This window comes from Battus philenor, unplaced genomic scaffold (assembly GCF_028537555.1).
Source record: "Battus philenor isolate CCGP_79_NKW_IND1 unplaced genomic scaffold, ilBatPhil1.0.hap1 SCAF_2, whole genome shotgun sequence".
Classification (NCBI taxonomy): Eukaryota; Metazoa; Arthropoda; class Insecta; order Lepidoptera; family Papilionidae; genus Battus; species Battus philenor.
Genome location: NW_027181682.1, coordinates 614522 through 632407, shown reverse-complemented (window position 1 = coordinate 632407; position 17886 = coordinate 614522). Strand labels below are relative to the sequence as shown.

Genomic DNA, 17886 nt, shown 5'->3' with positions numbered 1-17886 from the left:
CATACTAAAATTTTGAATCGATATCTTAAATAGTTTTTGAGATACAGACATTTAAAAGAGTAGCCGATCGGCAGTTAGTTAGTTGCATTGGCTACGGGACATACCTGAGCTACTGTTCGGAGTCTACCGTCTTTTCCAACCTTTGCAAATAGGATTCCGGTTTTTATTGTGAGCCTCCAGGTTTACAGAAATATTTAAATATAATTATTTCGGTATATTTTTCGTTTACTGCCACGTCACGTATTTTCGGAGCCAGATACATTTAGTTTTATTCTGACCGTTGTATCGAGTACTTCGTAAGCGCATTTTATTTAATTTAAAATGAGTAAACAATCTTCCTATTTAGATCAAAAGGGAACTCACGATGTTCCCAGATACCGATCAAAAACAAAAAAAAACGAAAATTTACCGGAAACATAACAACATACATTTGAGCAATCTACGGCAAATACAAGTACGTCCGCAGAGAAACTATTGCATAATAATGATGAGAATATTGTGATTGACCCATCCCGTGGATATTGTATTCTATAGTTTGTCTCAGTTTTTAGTGCAATCAGCAATTTAGTGATGTGCAAAACTTGTCACAAGGAAATTACTTTTAATCAAGCAAGTCCACGAGGCCTGGGGTTTAAAATAGCTGTCATTTGTGAATGTGGTAATTCGTACATTAATTCTGGACCAATGATCGATAATGCATTTGAAATAAATAGACTTCTTGTTGCTGTGATGCGTCTTTTGGGCGGCGGAATAAATGGGATCGGTCGGGGTAATGGGTCGGAATCTTTTTTGCGGACTAATGGATCTAGCAAGCAAATTTTACCATCAAACTTTTGATGGATGTTTTAAAAATTTGTGGACAGCTTCTTCAGCTCAACAAGCCCTTTTAAGGAAGAGAAAGGTGAATTATATGGGCCTGGAGTAGCAGATTAGCTGTAAGTATGACTTTAATCCATTTATAACAGTGAAAACGATAATTTTATCTTTAAACGTGTTTTTCTCGAAACAGCATATTTCGAATTTGCTGGAGTGATTACTCGGAGACATATGATCCGATCGCTATCAATTTTTTTTTACATCTTCTCTATTAAGTTCTCCATACGATGACCCTCCAGTTTTTTGATCTAATCAAAAATCGGATTTTGGTAGGCCAAAAACGACCAAAATTTTGCATAAAATTTAACTTCTTTTTTTCAACATGGCGCCATTTTGTCAATTTTTGATTTTTTGGTTCGTCCGAGGGTCATCGTACAGACAATATGTTTTTGTTTAACGAGAATTTTTTTTTAGGTTTTATCAACGGAGAAGGCTGCAATCACTCCAGCAGTGCAGGACCTTTTTTTTTGGCGCCGCCGGAGATCGCGTGTTATTTCCAAAAAATTTAATATATTATTCCAAAAATTTTACTGTGTATTTTTAAAACATGTATAAATATACCCTCATTGATCCACTAGTTTTTTTTTTTTAATTCTCAAACATCGCCTTTTTTTTGGCTGTCACACTAGGTGTGCCCCTTGAAGCAGTCAGGTACTTACAGTGGGTCAAAATGTGAGAAATTTGTGTTTTTAGATTAATTTGTGGAGTTCATATATACATCTAACATTGTTAAATTCAATTTAAAAAGAATGCCTGTTGAGTTTTAAACCAATTAATGACCAACTGTTCGGGCTGACGTTCGGAATTTTCGTTCGTTCGCCTAATTGAATAAAAATATTCTGAATTTAAATATAAAATTTAAAAATAGAAACCATAAGCTATCTGTTTATTCTAAACTTATTGTGTGAAGGTTTTTTTCATAAACAATGTATTCGTGGATCGAATGAAAGGTAAGCAGAACGAGTTTAAAATATTCAAATGTATCCGGTGTTATTTTAATAATATTATGAAATAAATAATTTATTAATTTAACAATAAACATAAAAAAATATCTGTTAACAGAGTGTTTGTTTAAAGGTGTAAATGCTTTAAAGGGTTTAGTTTAGTTTTACGTTTAGTTCATTTGAATAGATCATGTTTTTAAGATTTTCATCTTTTTCTAGCGACCATGTATAAAGTCATCATTCTGAAAGTGTTTTGGAATACCAGAGGATAACAATTTGTATTAATACAGAACTAGAAAATACAGATAGTAAACAATAAGTGATTTAAATAAGTAGTAATACTAATTTTGAAAATGGTTTTTCTTTTATTACTAATTACTAAGTTAATTATTATTTCTGAAACCAAAACGAGCACTCATGAATTGACAGTGAATGAGCTGTACATTCACCCCTTTGAACTATTTACACCTTTTCTTTTAATAACAATTAAAAAATAATGAAAATCTTTTTTATTTGTTTGAAATAATCATTTATAGTTTGTTCTATTTTATATATAAAACATGTATACCATAGACTTTATCAATATTGTAATAAATCAAAGTTGAAAAAAGCAGATTGTATGATTAATGTAAACTTTTAATATTATCAAAAGTAAACAGGCAAAGGTGGTCTAGTATGATATTAATTTTTATCGTCATATATAAGGACTCCGTGGCGCAACGGTAGCGCGTCTGACTCCAGATCAGAAGGTTGCGTGTTCAAATCACGTCGGGGTCAAACTATGTACGGACTAACGTTATGTTTACAATTTTTATATTATCTATTTTTTAAATTATTCTATAAGATATTTGATCAGTATTTTTTTTAAACTAAAATCATCCAAGATAGATTTTTTGAAATGATGCATATTTACTTACTGTGTTGACGTGAACATGTCAGCCGTATGACGCCCACTGCTGATCATTGGCCTGCCTCGAAGATTTTCTATAGGACAGCTCAGAAGCGGCTTCCGTCTAGCTTTTCCCACAACCTTGACAAGGTCCTCTTTTCTACCTTAAGTAAAATAATTAAATGGTAATAATTGTTTACTCACTTATAATTTTATTTTTTTTCGATAAGGTTGTGTACCTTCATTAAGCAGCACTATATTTTGTGATTACTTATAATCAATTATGTAATTATTATAAGTGCTTTAAGTGTTACTGGTGTGTTTTTCTAAAGAATAAACAGCATAAACACATTATAGGCATAAACTACAAGTACAGCGCTTTAGTATATTTTTTCACCTAAAAATTGTCACGACGTGTTTGTAGACCCGCTACGAAGCGACGTACCGTAGCGAGGCATCCCGCTACGACGTCGGAGCACGTAGCGAGCTACGGCGTAACTTGACACCTCCAGCGCACCGCTCGGCCCTTTGGGACAAAGTGCTCTGGTTACACAACAATAAACGACATTCACTTTAGAATTTTATTTAAAACTATTGTTTATATAACACATACGATTAGCGGTTAAAGGTGAGTTACCACATGAGCAAGTCTTTGTTCCTTTATAGTAGTGTATATAATGATAGCCAAGATTTATCGACACGATTTGTATTAGCATGTTTACAGACGCTATTAACAATAATTACTCCAACATAAAGGCAGCCGCTGTATCACTGGAGGTAATGCTTTCGAGATGTGGCGCTTAAAGATGTTCCAAATTCCGTGAAATAAAAATTGAAAACTTCAATTAAAACTTCGAAATATCTTTATTCGTGTAGACACGAACATGCGCTTTTAAATTGTCGATTATTTGAACATAATAGTAAAGTTTTATCTGCTCGGAATGCTGCTTGCTCTGTTGACGAGAGCCAGTCAGGAGAAATCAACAACGGTTCCTTTCATTTCCATTCATTTAATTACATACATACATTTAAGATTATGAAGACAGTATTTAGGCGATACGAGTTTATTTTTATCTCTAGTATTTGTTATGTTTTTGTCATTATGTTTCATATAAAATTTTAACTATGACTTTAAAATATATTGCAAGGCAACCTTTAGAATACCAATATTTTTAAAATCAACATTATTTCACATCAACTAGTTCACTTTGAAGCATCTCAAAATTAAGAAAAACCTTCAGGTTTTGTAAAGAAAGGTTGGCACTATATTTAAGTAGGATACTAGTGACTTCAGTGGTTTAATTTAAAACAATTTTTTTGGATAGATCTCGGCTGCATCGATTTAAAGGTCAAGTAGCATTGCAGCGTCTTCTGGTAAAACGCATCAGCGCAGTTATGACCTATTTACCGTTTTCCTGGAGTCCCTCACATTATAGCAGGAAAATATATTTTAATTTTTAGGTTTTTGTTGAATAGATGATGTGAGTCGGTGACGTCTCGGTCGGTGATGTCGATGTCGGAGATGATGAAGTTACTTTATCCCGAACTAGATGGCGCTGGCTATATTTTGCATCACGATATCGTTCGAACCCCGCCAGTATCGTGGTGCCTTATACAAATATTGATTAAACTTAGAAGCGTTGTTAAAGTTACTTCTGCTGCTTATTCTCCCGGAGCCTACGCTTGTAGAAGTGCTAATAATGTTATCCGGGATGCAGGCAACCGACCAAGGCAAGGTTTGGGGCTCTCAGATGTTCTTGAGTCGGAATGCTATGAATTTCCAACAGAACTTAAGTGTTTTTCCTAATTATTTCATTGGCTAGTTGATTGGTGCTTCAGCAGACTTCATACTATCGAAAGTTATAAGCCTGCCCGGCCGGAAATGGTAAAAATAAAATAAAATTATTATTATGCCATTGGCATATTTTTTTATATATTTAGAACGTTATCAATGTTGAAATCTTATATTTTCACCAGGAAAACAATAAAAGGAGAATTCAAGAAAAAAATTTTTCGTTATTTTTAAAATAAATCAACGTTAATAATTAAAATCAATGTCATTTTTGTATTAAAATACGTTTACGATAGGTGAAAAAATTCAATATTTCAGACGGTGTTTAATAAACGGCAGGCACAAATTTTATTTTCCTCTAACATAAACGCTTTATAATTTCCAGTCAAGCAATAGTGTATTTATAAAAAAAAATATTAAAATTCCTTCAGTTGTTATGAACAAAACTCCCGCGTGGGGTGGGTTGAAATGGCGGACGGGTTGCCAGTCGCTGGCAGCGCTCATATTTGACGTAACAAAGGAAGCAGAGCTCCGATCCAGTTTGATATCACAAAGGATTACCGCCCACTGTATCGGTCCGTCAAAATGTGGCGTAAACACTGTGCGGCCGACCTCTTAATTAAATAGAAAATTTCGGCGGATGAAAACTCAATCACGGTGCCGTAGAGGAGAAAGCTACGCGGACTTTTGGCGTAGTACGCTACGAGTTCAATCTATTTTGTCAGTTTAATACAACAGTTAAAACAATCATTCAGAAAGAACTAATCCACTTACTACATCAAGCACATTCTCTCTATATAGCTAAAGATGCACAGGTTGTACAGCAGGTAGAAGTGAAAGCCTACGAGTATATGGAATCTATCATGAGCCTGTACGCACCGTATAAAGTATATTGAAGAGGAAAAGATGTACATGGCTGTGACTAAGATCATGGAAATTATAATCATCAGTCGTCGGACGTCCCCTGTTGAAGAAAGACCTCCCAGACCGGTAGGGAGCGGCCTGCACCCACCGTTTTCTAAGAGACGCCCACCATCGGCTTTTCATCTGCCCTTCTTGGGGGAGGACATTGAACTCCAAATTGCTCAATTCGTTTCCAAAGAGCGACCTCTCGCTTCCTAAAACACGAACAGCGTAGGCGATTAGAGAGAGAATCCGGGTCCTCTTGCAGATTGCCGAATGACCCGTGCTGACGTCCAAGCCACATACACAAAACTATACTATACACTTCAACATGGTACAGCTGCTAATTTCATGCAAACTTCATCGTTCAACTTGAGTACGAGGGCCCAGTAATATTTTCTCAAAGTCCACGGAGCCTTCTACGCGTGAATTAAATATATATGAATCTGTAATAGACCTCAGACTAACGGCAACAATTTCTACAAAAAACAATTGTAGTCTTTTAAGTAAACGTGAATGAAATCTTAACAATTATTTTTGTTTTGTACTGAGACACATGAATAAAGACTCGGTTAATTATTGTTAACTGCAGTGGTGAGAATATTTGTGTTATAATTAGAAAAGCCTAGCTGCGGATAGGAAAATACATGATAAATGTATACATGAACACAAAATATATATTATCAATAGCCAAAGAGTTGCTACGTTAGTATTCGTAGCAAGAAGTTACCGACCGTTGTGCATTGCAAACAAAAGTACGTGCGAGCGTCCGCGGCGAGCTACATCCTGCAATTTACTTGGAACGAACAACAGCGGTCAATTCGTCACTAACGACAATATTGTTATGAAATCGAGCCCCTGAGACTTGTTAGCGTATATATACAATATCACGTTCGGTTCAAATATCACACCTACATATCGGCATCTGAAATTAAACGAAAATATATCGCTACCTGCACATATATAACTGCTACGGATTTAAAAATTGTACCTTTATAAGGTTGATCAAGGTCGAATAGATCAAGAATCCTAGAAATACAAGACAGTTAAATTCAAACTAGGATCACAACCATCAGATCGAGTGGAGATGTAAAATTTTAAGGTCACATAAGACGGATTTAAACTTGAACAACCGAGGATATATATCAACCAGATTTTTAGATGAAATTCGACACTACATTTAATACCAATTTTCACTCAGCGCTCGATGATGCCAAAGATAAGAACAGGAAGCGCAGAATATTGTACACTTCACTATTTGCAGAAAGGTCTGTAGGCGATGTTTCTTCCACGTTGTAACATTATACAAAATTGTTGACAGATTATGCTGGACTAATTATCATGGAGGGCCGCAGCCTCTTTTTTTGATACCATAATGATCAATAGAGTTCTTCTATCATAAATCGGGACCTCGTAGTCGAAGGTGGGTGCCCGAAACTCGCCTAAACTCTAGCGACTTTAATGCCGTCGACGGATAGATGTGGCCAAACGACTTATACCCTTGTACAGCATTACAACTCCCTTTCGTTACTATTAATTCATCTACATTCACGGGCGAATCACTGAGAGTTTTATATATTTAGTCATTCACTGTACCTTGGACAGCAATAAAGTCTCCATAGAATAATTTTTCTTAGGCATATTATGTCCAAAAATATGTGAAGTCATCTTAGAGATTCGTCACTTGATATTGGCATTCTGTAGAATGCTTGCACTAGAGAGGATTATCTATAAATATAAATGTTTTTCTGTATGTCCTTTATACAGTCGTAAACTATGCATTTGATCATGTGACGATCTTTAGCAAAGTTTCTGTGCATGAGCCCAAAAAGTTTCTGAGTTTTTTTTTAAATCAATGTGATGACTTAAAATGAGTTGAATGATTGTGTAATGTATTTTCTTTAAATTTATTTTAGTTGGTGGTATAGCAACGGGCAAGGTATAGTTAGTTTATTATAAAAAATGGTTTGTATAGAGTTTAACGCGCACATCAAGTGGGTTTTAGTTTTTAATAATTACACATAAGTCTGTTCACAACCCAGAAAGCTATATACCTAGTTCTGCTAAATAATTGCTAATTTCATTTCCATAAAGCGTAAATATGGCTTTAGTTGTCTTGTCAGCAAATTCTTGTTAAACTTCGCAAACCGCGTTCACGCCGCGCGTGTCCAAACCTGTTCTTCAAATCCCACGCGGAGTATTCGATGCGCGAACGTTACTTTATCCTTTTACTTTTTTTCTCTCTGCTGCTGATAATTCGGCGCCGGATTAGTATGCGGCTTACCAACGACCTTGATAACCGAAATTCGAGCCCCGAAGCCGCGGATCGGAATATTAACTACATTTTACAAAGTCAACTTTGTCGCACGTGATTTAACTTTTAAAGCTTTCATTCGTAGCTAAGCGAGTTTGCGCGTGTGTTCATTAACAAGATGGAACGTTTTTGATAGTCTAATATCTCCCGGAAACAGAAATGATATATATTAATCGAGCTTACACTTTTATTAAAATAAACGTATAATATAAATGTTGTTATATTTTTAAAATTGGAATGAAAACAACTAAATGTGAGGGTAGTTCAACGTTAGTTTACCAAGTCATTCAAGTGTAAAATGGTGTATATATAATCATCATAGATACCTACTATGTATTGATTTTCTAAATAAATTCATTATCAACTTCTTTATTTCAGCCATTAAATTTCCGCTGCTGGACAAAGATCTGCTCTCTCACAGATTACTATTAGAAACGATTGGAATCTGCCTTGTAGGTGTACACCTTACGATACGCTTGATGGTACCGTGGTCTCTATGCCAGAACCTTAAAGGTCACATAGTTTTACAGAACAATCATACAGTCTACAATAAACAACAATAAGATTCATAAAGTAAATAAAAATAGGACAAACCGTCGGTTAAGATTCCCGAGAAATAATGAATTAGATTAAAAGCCTCTAGAGGCAAAATAAAGTGAAAAACCAAAACCAAAAGGAAAAGCTGTGTCTATTAAAATATGAGGCAAAAATATGTATGTAATGTCGAATATAATAGTGAAAAATTTGTAAAAATATTTAAAATGTTAATAATTAAAACTAATGAGCTAATAAATGTAATAAACTAGAGACTGTTTTAACTAATAAAAACTGTGACTTCGGAATGTAGATAGAAGATATGTAAGTGAGAAAAAAGGTTTTGTAATGTATAAAAGGATGATAAATAAGAAAATGCGAAGGAATGAAGGAGAACGTATGATGAAAATAAAAAAAAAATATTTACCCGAATCTGTAATGTCCCCGCCCCAAACATGGCAGGGAGGTAGGAGCGGTCCCCATAAAAAGGGCCATAAAAAAACCTTTAATAAGGCGGGATCACTTCGAAAGGCTCTACCATTTTTGCATGCCAATCTCATCTATACAAGTTACTTGCTTATAGATAATTGTAATGTACGTTGCGTAAAGGTCAACTCTGATTCTTACGTTTAGCTTAACTGTACCTCATCCTATTTACTTCTTCCTTTGATCACCCTTGCACTTATTCCTTCAATTTAATATTAAGTGTCATTATCTTGGAATAACAATTTTGGTTGCCGAAAGTTTTACTCTGGGCTAGATATTAGCTTCGTTTCCATTAAGTTGCACCGTCTGTTCCCATCTTAAGCACAGTGGAGCGACTTATAAAGTTAAGTGTCGAGTGTATTTGGTCCCACTACTTGATATCACATACTACTTGTCCAATTACTATAAGTTATTCAAGGTTATATGCACCGGTTCCTGTCTGAACAAACTCCAATAGTTGACACAGTTAGATGGCGTAAAACTTCGTTTTGATCTTCCATTAAAACTGCATCTATACTATTTCAATCAGACTGAATTTTTTAAAAGAATATGGGTTTGATTAATTGAACATTGGTATTTTAAATATTTAACTACACATAAACCTTATACACAACGCCACGCAATAATTAAAATAACAGAAAACTTGGAATCTCTCAGATGTAAGAGTCGATATCGTTTCCATACTCGTGTTTTCCGCTCACATTAGCGACTTTAGAAACAAAGCTTCGAAGTTTGAAACCTATACCACTTAACCTCTAGCAAACTTTCGCTCGATCAAAAACATAATAGTTATTAAACTTTATAAGAAACTTGTGCACGACCTGCACTCCGGCTTAATTGGAGAGAGAAACGCGAAACTTTATCCGATCCTCCAAATACGTTGCGTTCTATTTTTAAACCTTATTTATTATACATGTTGTAGAAATAACATCTGTTGTGATTTGAAAGGGATGTTATTTAAAAACTATAGAACATTATGTATGAAAAACAGTTGACAATATCAGAACCTATTGATCATCTATGTCTACGCGTGCGCGTTCTACAATTGTAATGATGTTGGTTACTGTAAATATTAAGTTTTATTTTTTTTGTATTTTCGCCATCGTAGAATGTAACAAATGTTTACAAAAGTAAAATGTTTTCGTTCCGTTCACATTACTCGAGAGCACGTTAGATAATCATGGAATAAACAGCGCTACGTTACTACGACCACGGGCAAAGAGGACACGGATAAAATTAATCAAACCCACGGGAAGCTCGCGCACAATATTTATTTATTGGGTATCTTGTATAGTACGAGCACGACCTGCAAATGCGACTCTATTGATGTTTTACTACCTTTCTTCGTCGTAATTCAAGAAAAATATTTTATGTTTAAATTTAATGCGACAAGTTTTTAACAATTTATGAATTTTTATATAATGTCTTCCGAGTGTAGATGAACAAAACTAAATAACAAACATACATATATCACTTCGCTTCACCCTTGTTTACGTAATTGTGTACTCTGTTGGATGACGTCATCATCATCAAGATTATTTCAGCAGCTAGATGTCCACTAGTAGACATAGAATTTGGATAGGATCCAATGGTAATATAACAATTTTTCATACAAAATATTCTGTATTTTCAAAATAACATCGCACACGCTTCAAATCATAACACATTTTATTTCTCCGAGAACTAGAAGTAAATCGAGATCATCTATAAAGGCATATATCAATTTAAAGCCACGAGGGTTCCAAATACAAAAGAATAAACCACAGCAAACTCGGCTTTTGTATGAACACCCATAAATTGTCTTTACGTAATGTATATAAATAATAATCTCCAAGCTTCATTACCGTTTAGTCTTTGAAAGGCTTATAAAGGCTGTCTTTGTCACTGCTCTGTCAAATGTTAATTATGTTTATAAAAATGTTAATTATGTTTTTAATTATTTGACACACTTTCGGAATAAAAATCCTTAGTAGGTTTCATAGAGAAGCTACATACCTACTGATGACTCGCGGGCGCCGACCGTCGGCGCGCTTTGAGCTAAGTCGAAGCACTTTGACCAACTAACGACTCGCTTTCAATTGCTGCCCGCACACCCCGCTCGACATACGGCTCCTGGAGGGATGTCGCCGCAAATACTGTGTTTTTTGTTACGCCAGCACTACAACCGGTGAGTGTACAGCTTAGAAAGAACTGAGCCGAGAACTCATCGACACTGTGGGGATCTCTCATTACCAGGCTGTTAACACGTTCACTGCGGCTTGAGGTCGATTCAGCCTCATGGTAGACTTTGCACTGGTGCGGTGCGTAAAACTCGTGTTTTCTCTCTAGTGCGGCGGCTGTTTACACTCAACCGTATGAGGTATGACAAAGACAAATATAGCTTTCTTTATGTCTGCGAAGCATTGACTCAATATTGTAAAAGAATATTGATGAACATGAGGCAGAAAAGGCCTTAACCGTACTACTAGGAAGTTCAGCTTGTGGCTGATTCGACCTCAGCCGCACCAACTGAAAGTTCTTCAAAATTGGGCCCGCAGTGAACGTGTTAAGGCGATGGTACAGAATGAAAAATCATGGAGCACTGCTATAACCTTTTACGAAAAAGTGATGTCGCAGAAGGAGGCTGCGGAGAGGGGAAGAGAAAGAACATCTGAGGTCCTCTTCCGCAGTAAGAATATCAGAGTAGAAATATCATTTGGTTTACAACATGCAAGAGCTCTCACGAATGCCGTCGGGAAAACTCAAAGCAATTCATATCTTTGAATATTAATACAGCTGTAATTATTTCTCGGATGCAACCACAAGAACCTGTGCAAGAAACCGCATTCAATTTAATACTATTATTCAGTAATGCATTCCCCGTACCCTGCAGTCGCGTCCGACTGCCAACAAAATGGTAATCGAAATGAATAATTAACACATAAACATGACAAGTTTTTTTTTCATCATTGGCTTCGTGCCATAATGTTGGCCAGTGATACCACTACACAAAAAGAGGTTGCATTTCAAATATAATTAAAAACTAATTTGCAGGCGGCGCAGTGGAAATGATATTGTGTTGGTGCATTTAAAATTTTAAAGTAAAAGGTCACCAAATTATATTTGTTAAGTCAATGTCCATAATCCTGGATGCATCCTTCACGTTTTCGAAAAGGAGTGATTGCAGAATGATTCACCACTGACAAGTCTGCCAAGAGCGCAATTAAAACAAATAGTCAAGTCATTCTTCATGTTGAGTTACGTTGAGTTATGTTAGTTTCGTGGGGGTTCGTTTTTATAAGTTTAAGATACGCTGCCTCTTGAGGAAGGTCTGAGTTAGGAGGGACTTCTATCCACTATAATTCCATCGATGGTCCCCGTCGGCGCTATGTAGAAGACTCTGGAATCCTCATTAGAAACTTTTCATTGTGCGTTTGTTTTCGGGCGTAACACGGCGAAAATATTTTTTAAAAAAATAGTATTGTTCGGTGTGTTTAGTGAATGTTAACGAATTAAAATAATGAAAGACGAATAAGCGTACGAATTAGTGATATTATTTTGAACCGTTTAATGTGCAGCCGCTTGTTCGGCAATCGACCGCAAATTATTTTCAATTGAAAACTCCGCGCCACCTGACGAGCCGGCGAGTTGTTTTAAAATCGAGCCAAAAACAATTCGGAATGCGTTTGTAAGGCGTCCGAGAAGTGCACACGCTTGGAACGGAGCCAAATTGTTTTCACTGGTGGTTTTTTTATTATTGTAATAATTAATATCTTCATTGTAGAAATTAAAAGCAGATTATTACCTATTTGTAATTACTAAACAAACACGAGGCGGTAGACGGTGCGAGTTGGCCCTCCACTAAATAGACCGTTGACGTAGTTAAAGTAGCAAGAAATCGCCGGTGGAGCGCAGCGACTGGACATCGTGGGGAAACAACATAGTGCACTATACATACATACATGAATGATATAGTAAGCGAAAAAAGAATAGTCTAATCAGAAGAAAAATATATAAAAAAAAATCAATGTCGGGTACACAAATAAATAAAATCGGGAGTGTCTGTTTCTAATATTACAATAACAGCCTTTTAATACATTCATATGAATATACATATATGTGGGATTGTCAAACAATAAAGGCGGCGGTCCCGGAAACAAGTCCTTATTTTTTTATTATCATCTTTTCCACTGGATATTTCTCGTGACATTACGTCGACTTGACGGGTAAACGCCATAAAAGAAAATTGTCAAATAAAGTACGTTTAAGAAATTATAAGTAATAAATAAATAATAACTTAATCCACGTGTATACATGTCTGTTTCTTTAAGTTAATCTCTGAAAGGGCGGATTCGCGTTTGACTGGATTTAACTGGCAGATCACTGTTGTAATTAGGAGTTAATTTAGGCCACTTTTATTTAAAAAAAATTAAACGAAAAAGTATATAAATAAACTTATTAATTCAATTGTAAAATTCCACACGAACAGAGTCGTGGGTACAGTTAGTCCAACATACAAACGTGTAGAAAAATGCGTGATCTATTGAATAATTTATGTTAACTGCGGCAGAAGTACAGGCGAACTGAAAGCTCGATGGCTGCGCTGAAACATATTCAAGTATTTAATGACTGGGGCCGACGTTACCGCGGTAGCTTTCGTTTTTAACGACTTTAATGAGTAAAATAATTACAATTGCAGGGTTTTTTTTAAATTGGTCTATCTTGTTCACCGACGCGGAAATAGTAGCCAAAACATGTCAGTACTGCATTATCTCTCTCTCTCTCTCTTTCCCTTGAAATTTATTATTCCCATCTGACGGTGGGGTGTTCTCTTAGTTTTCAGCTTCCACTTCGCTCTATCCGACGTCACATTTTCGGAAACATTGCAGAGCTGCATGTCTTTTTTGACCACATCCATCCATCTAGTATTCAGTCGTCCTCTGGGTCAGGAACTTGTTATGTTAAAATTGTATTGCGTTGCCTAAGTACTCTAGGAGTCTTATTATAAGGTTTAAAAATTAAAACATATTTCACTTCTGGGTACGAGTCTGTCCATTTATTTATTTGTTTAATATGACCGGTTTAAATATTTTACATCTTTCGTCTTCAGACATCCTTAATAAGGTCGTCTGTCCAGCATACATGAGGATGTTCTTTGTTGGATTTAAAATATTATACCATAGCCGAGTCGTTGATAACAATGATAGATGTCAAAACTATTGCCACCTATGTCACGAGTCGAGAGTCCTACCACGGTATATGAAGGGGCCTAAATTTCCAAGAAGGCTTCACAATCATCGGACACGGTTTCATCACCTCTGCTATAATATTCGTAGGTTAGAATGGGGTCTTGAAAATGAAAATCGCACAGGGTCACGATGAATTAATATTTATCACAAAGAAAGAACACTTAGACGTAATATCTTAAATGAGAGTGATTAGATACTGAATTACGACGTAACTTGCTATAATGAACGGACAGCCTTTACTAAAGGGTACATCATCGGATAACGGAAAACAATCACTTCCAATGTGTTACTTTTTGTCTTGGAGAGCAATGTGTACTTATATCAATTTAACTATCTGTGGGTAACACCACAAATGTCGTTTAAATTTAAGAGTAACAAGAATGACATCAGAACGTCAATGTGACAATGACATAATAAGTAAGCATCGGTCGAATTAATTGCGGTCTGCGAATATTATTATAATCAATTGGAGCACTCCACAATCTCCACAAATCTATAGAGATTATTTCTGTACAAAAATATCAATACATTACACTGCTGCTTCAATCGCACAAGCGGCTGTATGTTAAATATTTAATGGAATCAGGCGTTACCTCGCGGAAGTCCATCCTAAGTAAGAAAAGGATCAATATTTAGCCACTTCCGCACATGCAATGGTAGTCATACAATAAAATGCACCGCCCGCCAGCCCGCTGATAAATGCGTATGCGGCAAACAATGTGCCGCCAAATCACTCAACACGTGTTTCACCCCTCCACGGGGCATCTTCAGAAGTTATGTAATTAATTACATGATGCCAAATATTGGTCCTTTTCTTACTTAGACAGTATGTCACTTATATTTATATTTAAAACATATTTTGCAATTTTTTAAAAATCCGAACGACCGTTTAAAATCATATTTAAGACATTTTTTTTAATAGCGCATACTCAATCTGACTATATGCTAATGTTTTGTGTAGAGTATGTCTGGGAAAAGTCATTTTCCAATGAAATCACTCCCTTTTCACACGGGACTACATCCAGGAGCTACATACATGAAGTTCATGCAGGTTCAGGATGTCATGTAAATATATTTAGCAGGTTGTGGGATCGACAACATGAAGTACAAAGTATATGTGCGTGTATTCGTTCGAGTTTCGCCTGTATTTATACTGATGCAAATGTGCAACTTTATTTCTATGAAATTCCCCATTCATGATGACGAAATGTTGATCCGATAATACCGATGGAAATAAAGAATAACATATCTGTGACATTTCCCTTTTCGATGCGCCACTAATGATGATGTTGCATCTACCAGGTAAAAAACAATGCATTGCTTAACGTACAGTTACAATAACAAACTAGGACATAATCTTGATCCTTTGTTAAACTAATCAATGCGAAGGCTGCCATCATGCGGTTGAATTATGCGACAATTCGTAAGTAATTCCCGACAAATTATTGTAATAACGGTTTTAATTACGCACCTCTCCAGCTGAACTCCACTCCGAGACAACGCGTCTCTCTAATTACTCAAATATTTTCCCCGCGCTCCGGTGCCAATTAGCAGGCGAGCTTTTAATGTTTTATCGGTTATTTTAAATTTTAATTTGTTGTTGTTTAATTAGCGTTTTAAGGTCACCTTCATGGCGTAATTATTTCAATGTTTCATTAACGGTTTTATATTTTTATTTAGTCTTGTTTGAAAGCTTAAATTCATATAATAATCTTATTATTTTAATGGTTATACTATGTCAGGATGGCCGAGCGGTCTAAGGCGCTGCGTTCAGGTCGCAGTCCACTTCTGTGGGCGTGGGTTCGAATCCCACTTCTGACAAAAATAATTACTTTTAGTTTATATTTTTGTACTCAACGCTAATTTGTTATTTTCAATGTAAAATAAAGTTTTTTTAAAACTTACAGCTAAAAATTTTGTTTGCCATGTTATTTAAAAGAATAGATATATTTCTAACTTTTAACACTCAGTACAAGGACTCCGTGGCGCAACGGTAGCGCGTCTGACTCCAGATCAGAAGGTTGCGTGTTCAATTCACGTCGGGGTCAAAAGTACATTTTATCTATTTTTAAATTTGCCACAAATACTTTTACGTAATCAGAGTTTAAATGATATATATAAATTTGTAAAGAAACATATAATATATATGATAACTTCTTACCACCCAAAACTTATTTACATGTTTGTACGATTCATTGTTTTACTAATATATATTATTACTCACTAAGGATCTAATTGTATAAATGAAGATAAAATCCAAAACAGTCCAATTTGATACAAATGGTCCCGAGATTTAAATACTCTGTTGTTGCAAGCCTTACATATAAATTCACAACAAAATTATGCGGCGCTTATTGGATTTTGACAAGAGAGTTACCTACCAGAAAATTCCAGCAAGCGTGGTCAATAGATATGAGACAAATTTAAAATATTTTGAATAATCGTTTAGGTTTTATGTAACTTTGAGTTATAGATAAGTAAATCTAGAAGAGAGCTAAAAAAAAAGACTTCACGTTTGATTCGTACCACAGAACTATATTAAACTCTGACGGTAGAGTCTCGAAGGCTCTTTTAATGGGCACCTGGTCACCGGCTGTGTAGAGCAGGAGAACATCGCCTCACTGAGTAAAGAGAAGTGTCGCCAGAGCTTTTCGAATAAATAAATAAAATCTTGGTTCGAAACTTTTCTCTAATATTCTATCATGTTCCTGAAACCTAAAGAATATTTTTACAGCTGGCGTTTCCTTAAAAATAAATTCCTATGATAATAAAAAAAGAAGCGTAGGGAGAAATATCTTCTTGTTGAGAAATATGTTCTCGTACTTTGATTGGTCAGGTTGCTATGCAACAATTGTTCTCGAAAACAATAAGCCAGCTACAGAAGAGTGGTATACAAATATTAGTTTGCTTGTTATTCCAAAACAAAGTCGAATAGAAATAATAAACAAGATTGATAAAATATCTACGATATCAGAAAAGTTAATTAGGCGCGATATAGATAGTAAAAAATAAACAAGAATTAAGACTAAATAAATTGTTAAACAAATGATAAAAATAATAAACTCGAAAGTTGTAGTAGAACTATAGAAGGAAAGCTTAGGAAGTGAGGCGATGTATGGAGAGGAATGAAAGATATTGTGAAGGACGAAAGATGAGCTTTTTCCAAGCTAGAATTAAAATTATTTTATAAATAAACAAAGACTATTCCTCCATGTTGGAGGTTGAACGAGAGGCCCCAAAAACGGGGTAATAATAAAATAACAACTTCTAGAAGAAGAAGAATGATTAAAACTTGCAGTTTATTACATAGTAAAGCATCATAAATCTTTAATTTCAAAATTTAATAAATAATGATACAAGGACTTATAGCTGATAGCTGTTGAGCTTTTTGGGTCTTAAATGGAGATCATAGATTAAAAAGCGCAGCGAAGAACGTCCGCTTGCAAGAGGAAACTCACATGGTGATGCGAGCCGCTTCTAACCAGTCCTTTTGGAAATCTAGATGGGAGGCCTTTGTATGACTAACATTCATGATGAATAATACAAATTAAAAGTAAACAATTGTTATTTTATCACCACCTAATGACAAAGGGCGTACTCTACGGACTTCGTTAATTGATATTATAATAATAACAAATAACTTATTCGAAACTATTTAAGTAATTATAAGGTGAACGATCTATCAATTAGTTGACCCTTAGGACCTTTATCGTCTCCTACAAAGATATCTATAGGGGATATATCAGAATCGCCACGCTTGGCAGAGCAGGTTGACGGTCGCAGTGTGATATTATAGTACGCAGAAGAAGCTGCTGCCCATCCTGTGGAAACTTGTTTGTGAGCAGTGGCAATCCTATATAATTAATTTGCAGTGTGTGAATTATATAAGATTGCATCTCGGGAATCGAATCGACTGTCCT

At 35.5% G+C, this 17886-nt stretch overlaps 3 non-coding genes across 3 annotated transcripts; all 3 read left to right on the top strand.

Moving 5' to 3' along the window:
• Positions 1-2525: 2525 nt before the first annotated feature.
• On the top strand, positions 2526-2597 carry TRNAW-CCA (transfer RNA tryptophan (anticodon CCA)). Its single transcript has one exon. It is a non-coding gene; the product is annotated as a tRNA-Trp (tRNA).
• A 13106-nt stretch (positions 2598-15703) lies between these two features.
• Positions 15704-15787, top strand: TRNAL-CAG (transfer RNA leucine (anticodon CAG)). Its single transcript has one exon. It is a non-coding gene; the product is annotated as a tRNA-Leu (tRNA).
• A 155-nt stretch (positions 15788-15942) lies between these two features.
• Positions 15943-16014, top strand: TRNAW-CCA (transfer RNA tryptophan (anticodon CCA)). Its single transcript has one exon. It is a non-coding gene; the product is annotated as a tRNA-Trp (tRNA).
• The last annotated feature ends 1872 nt before the right edge of the window (positions 16015-17886 follow it).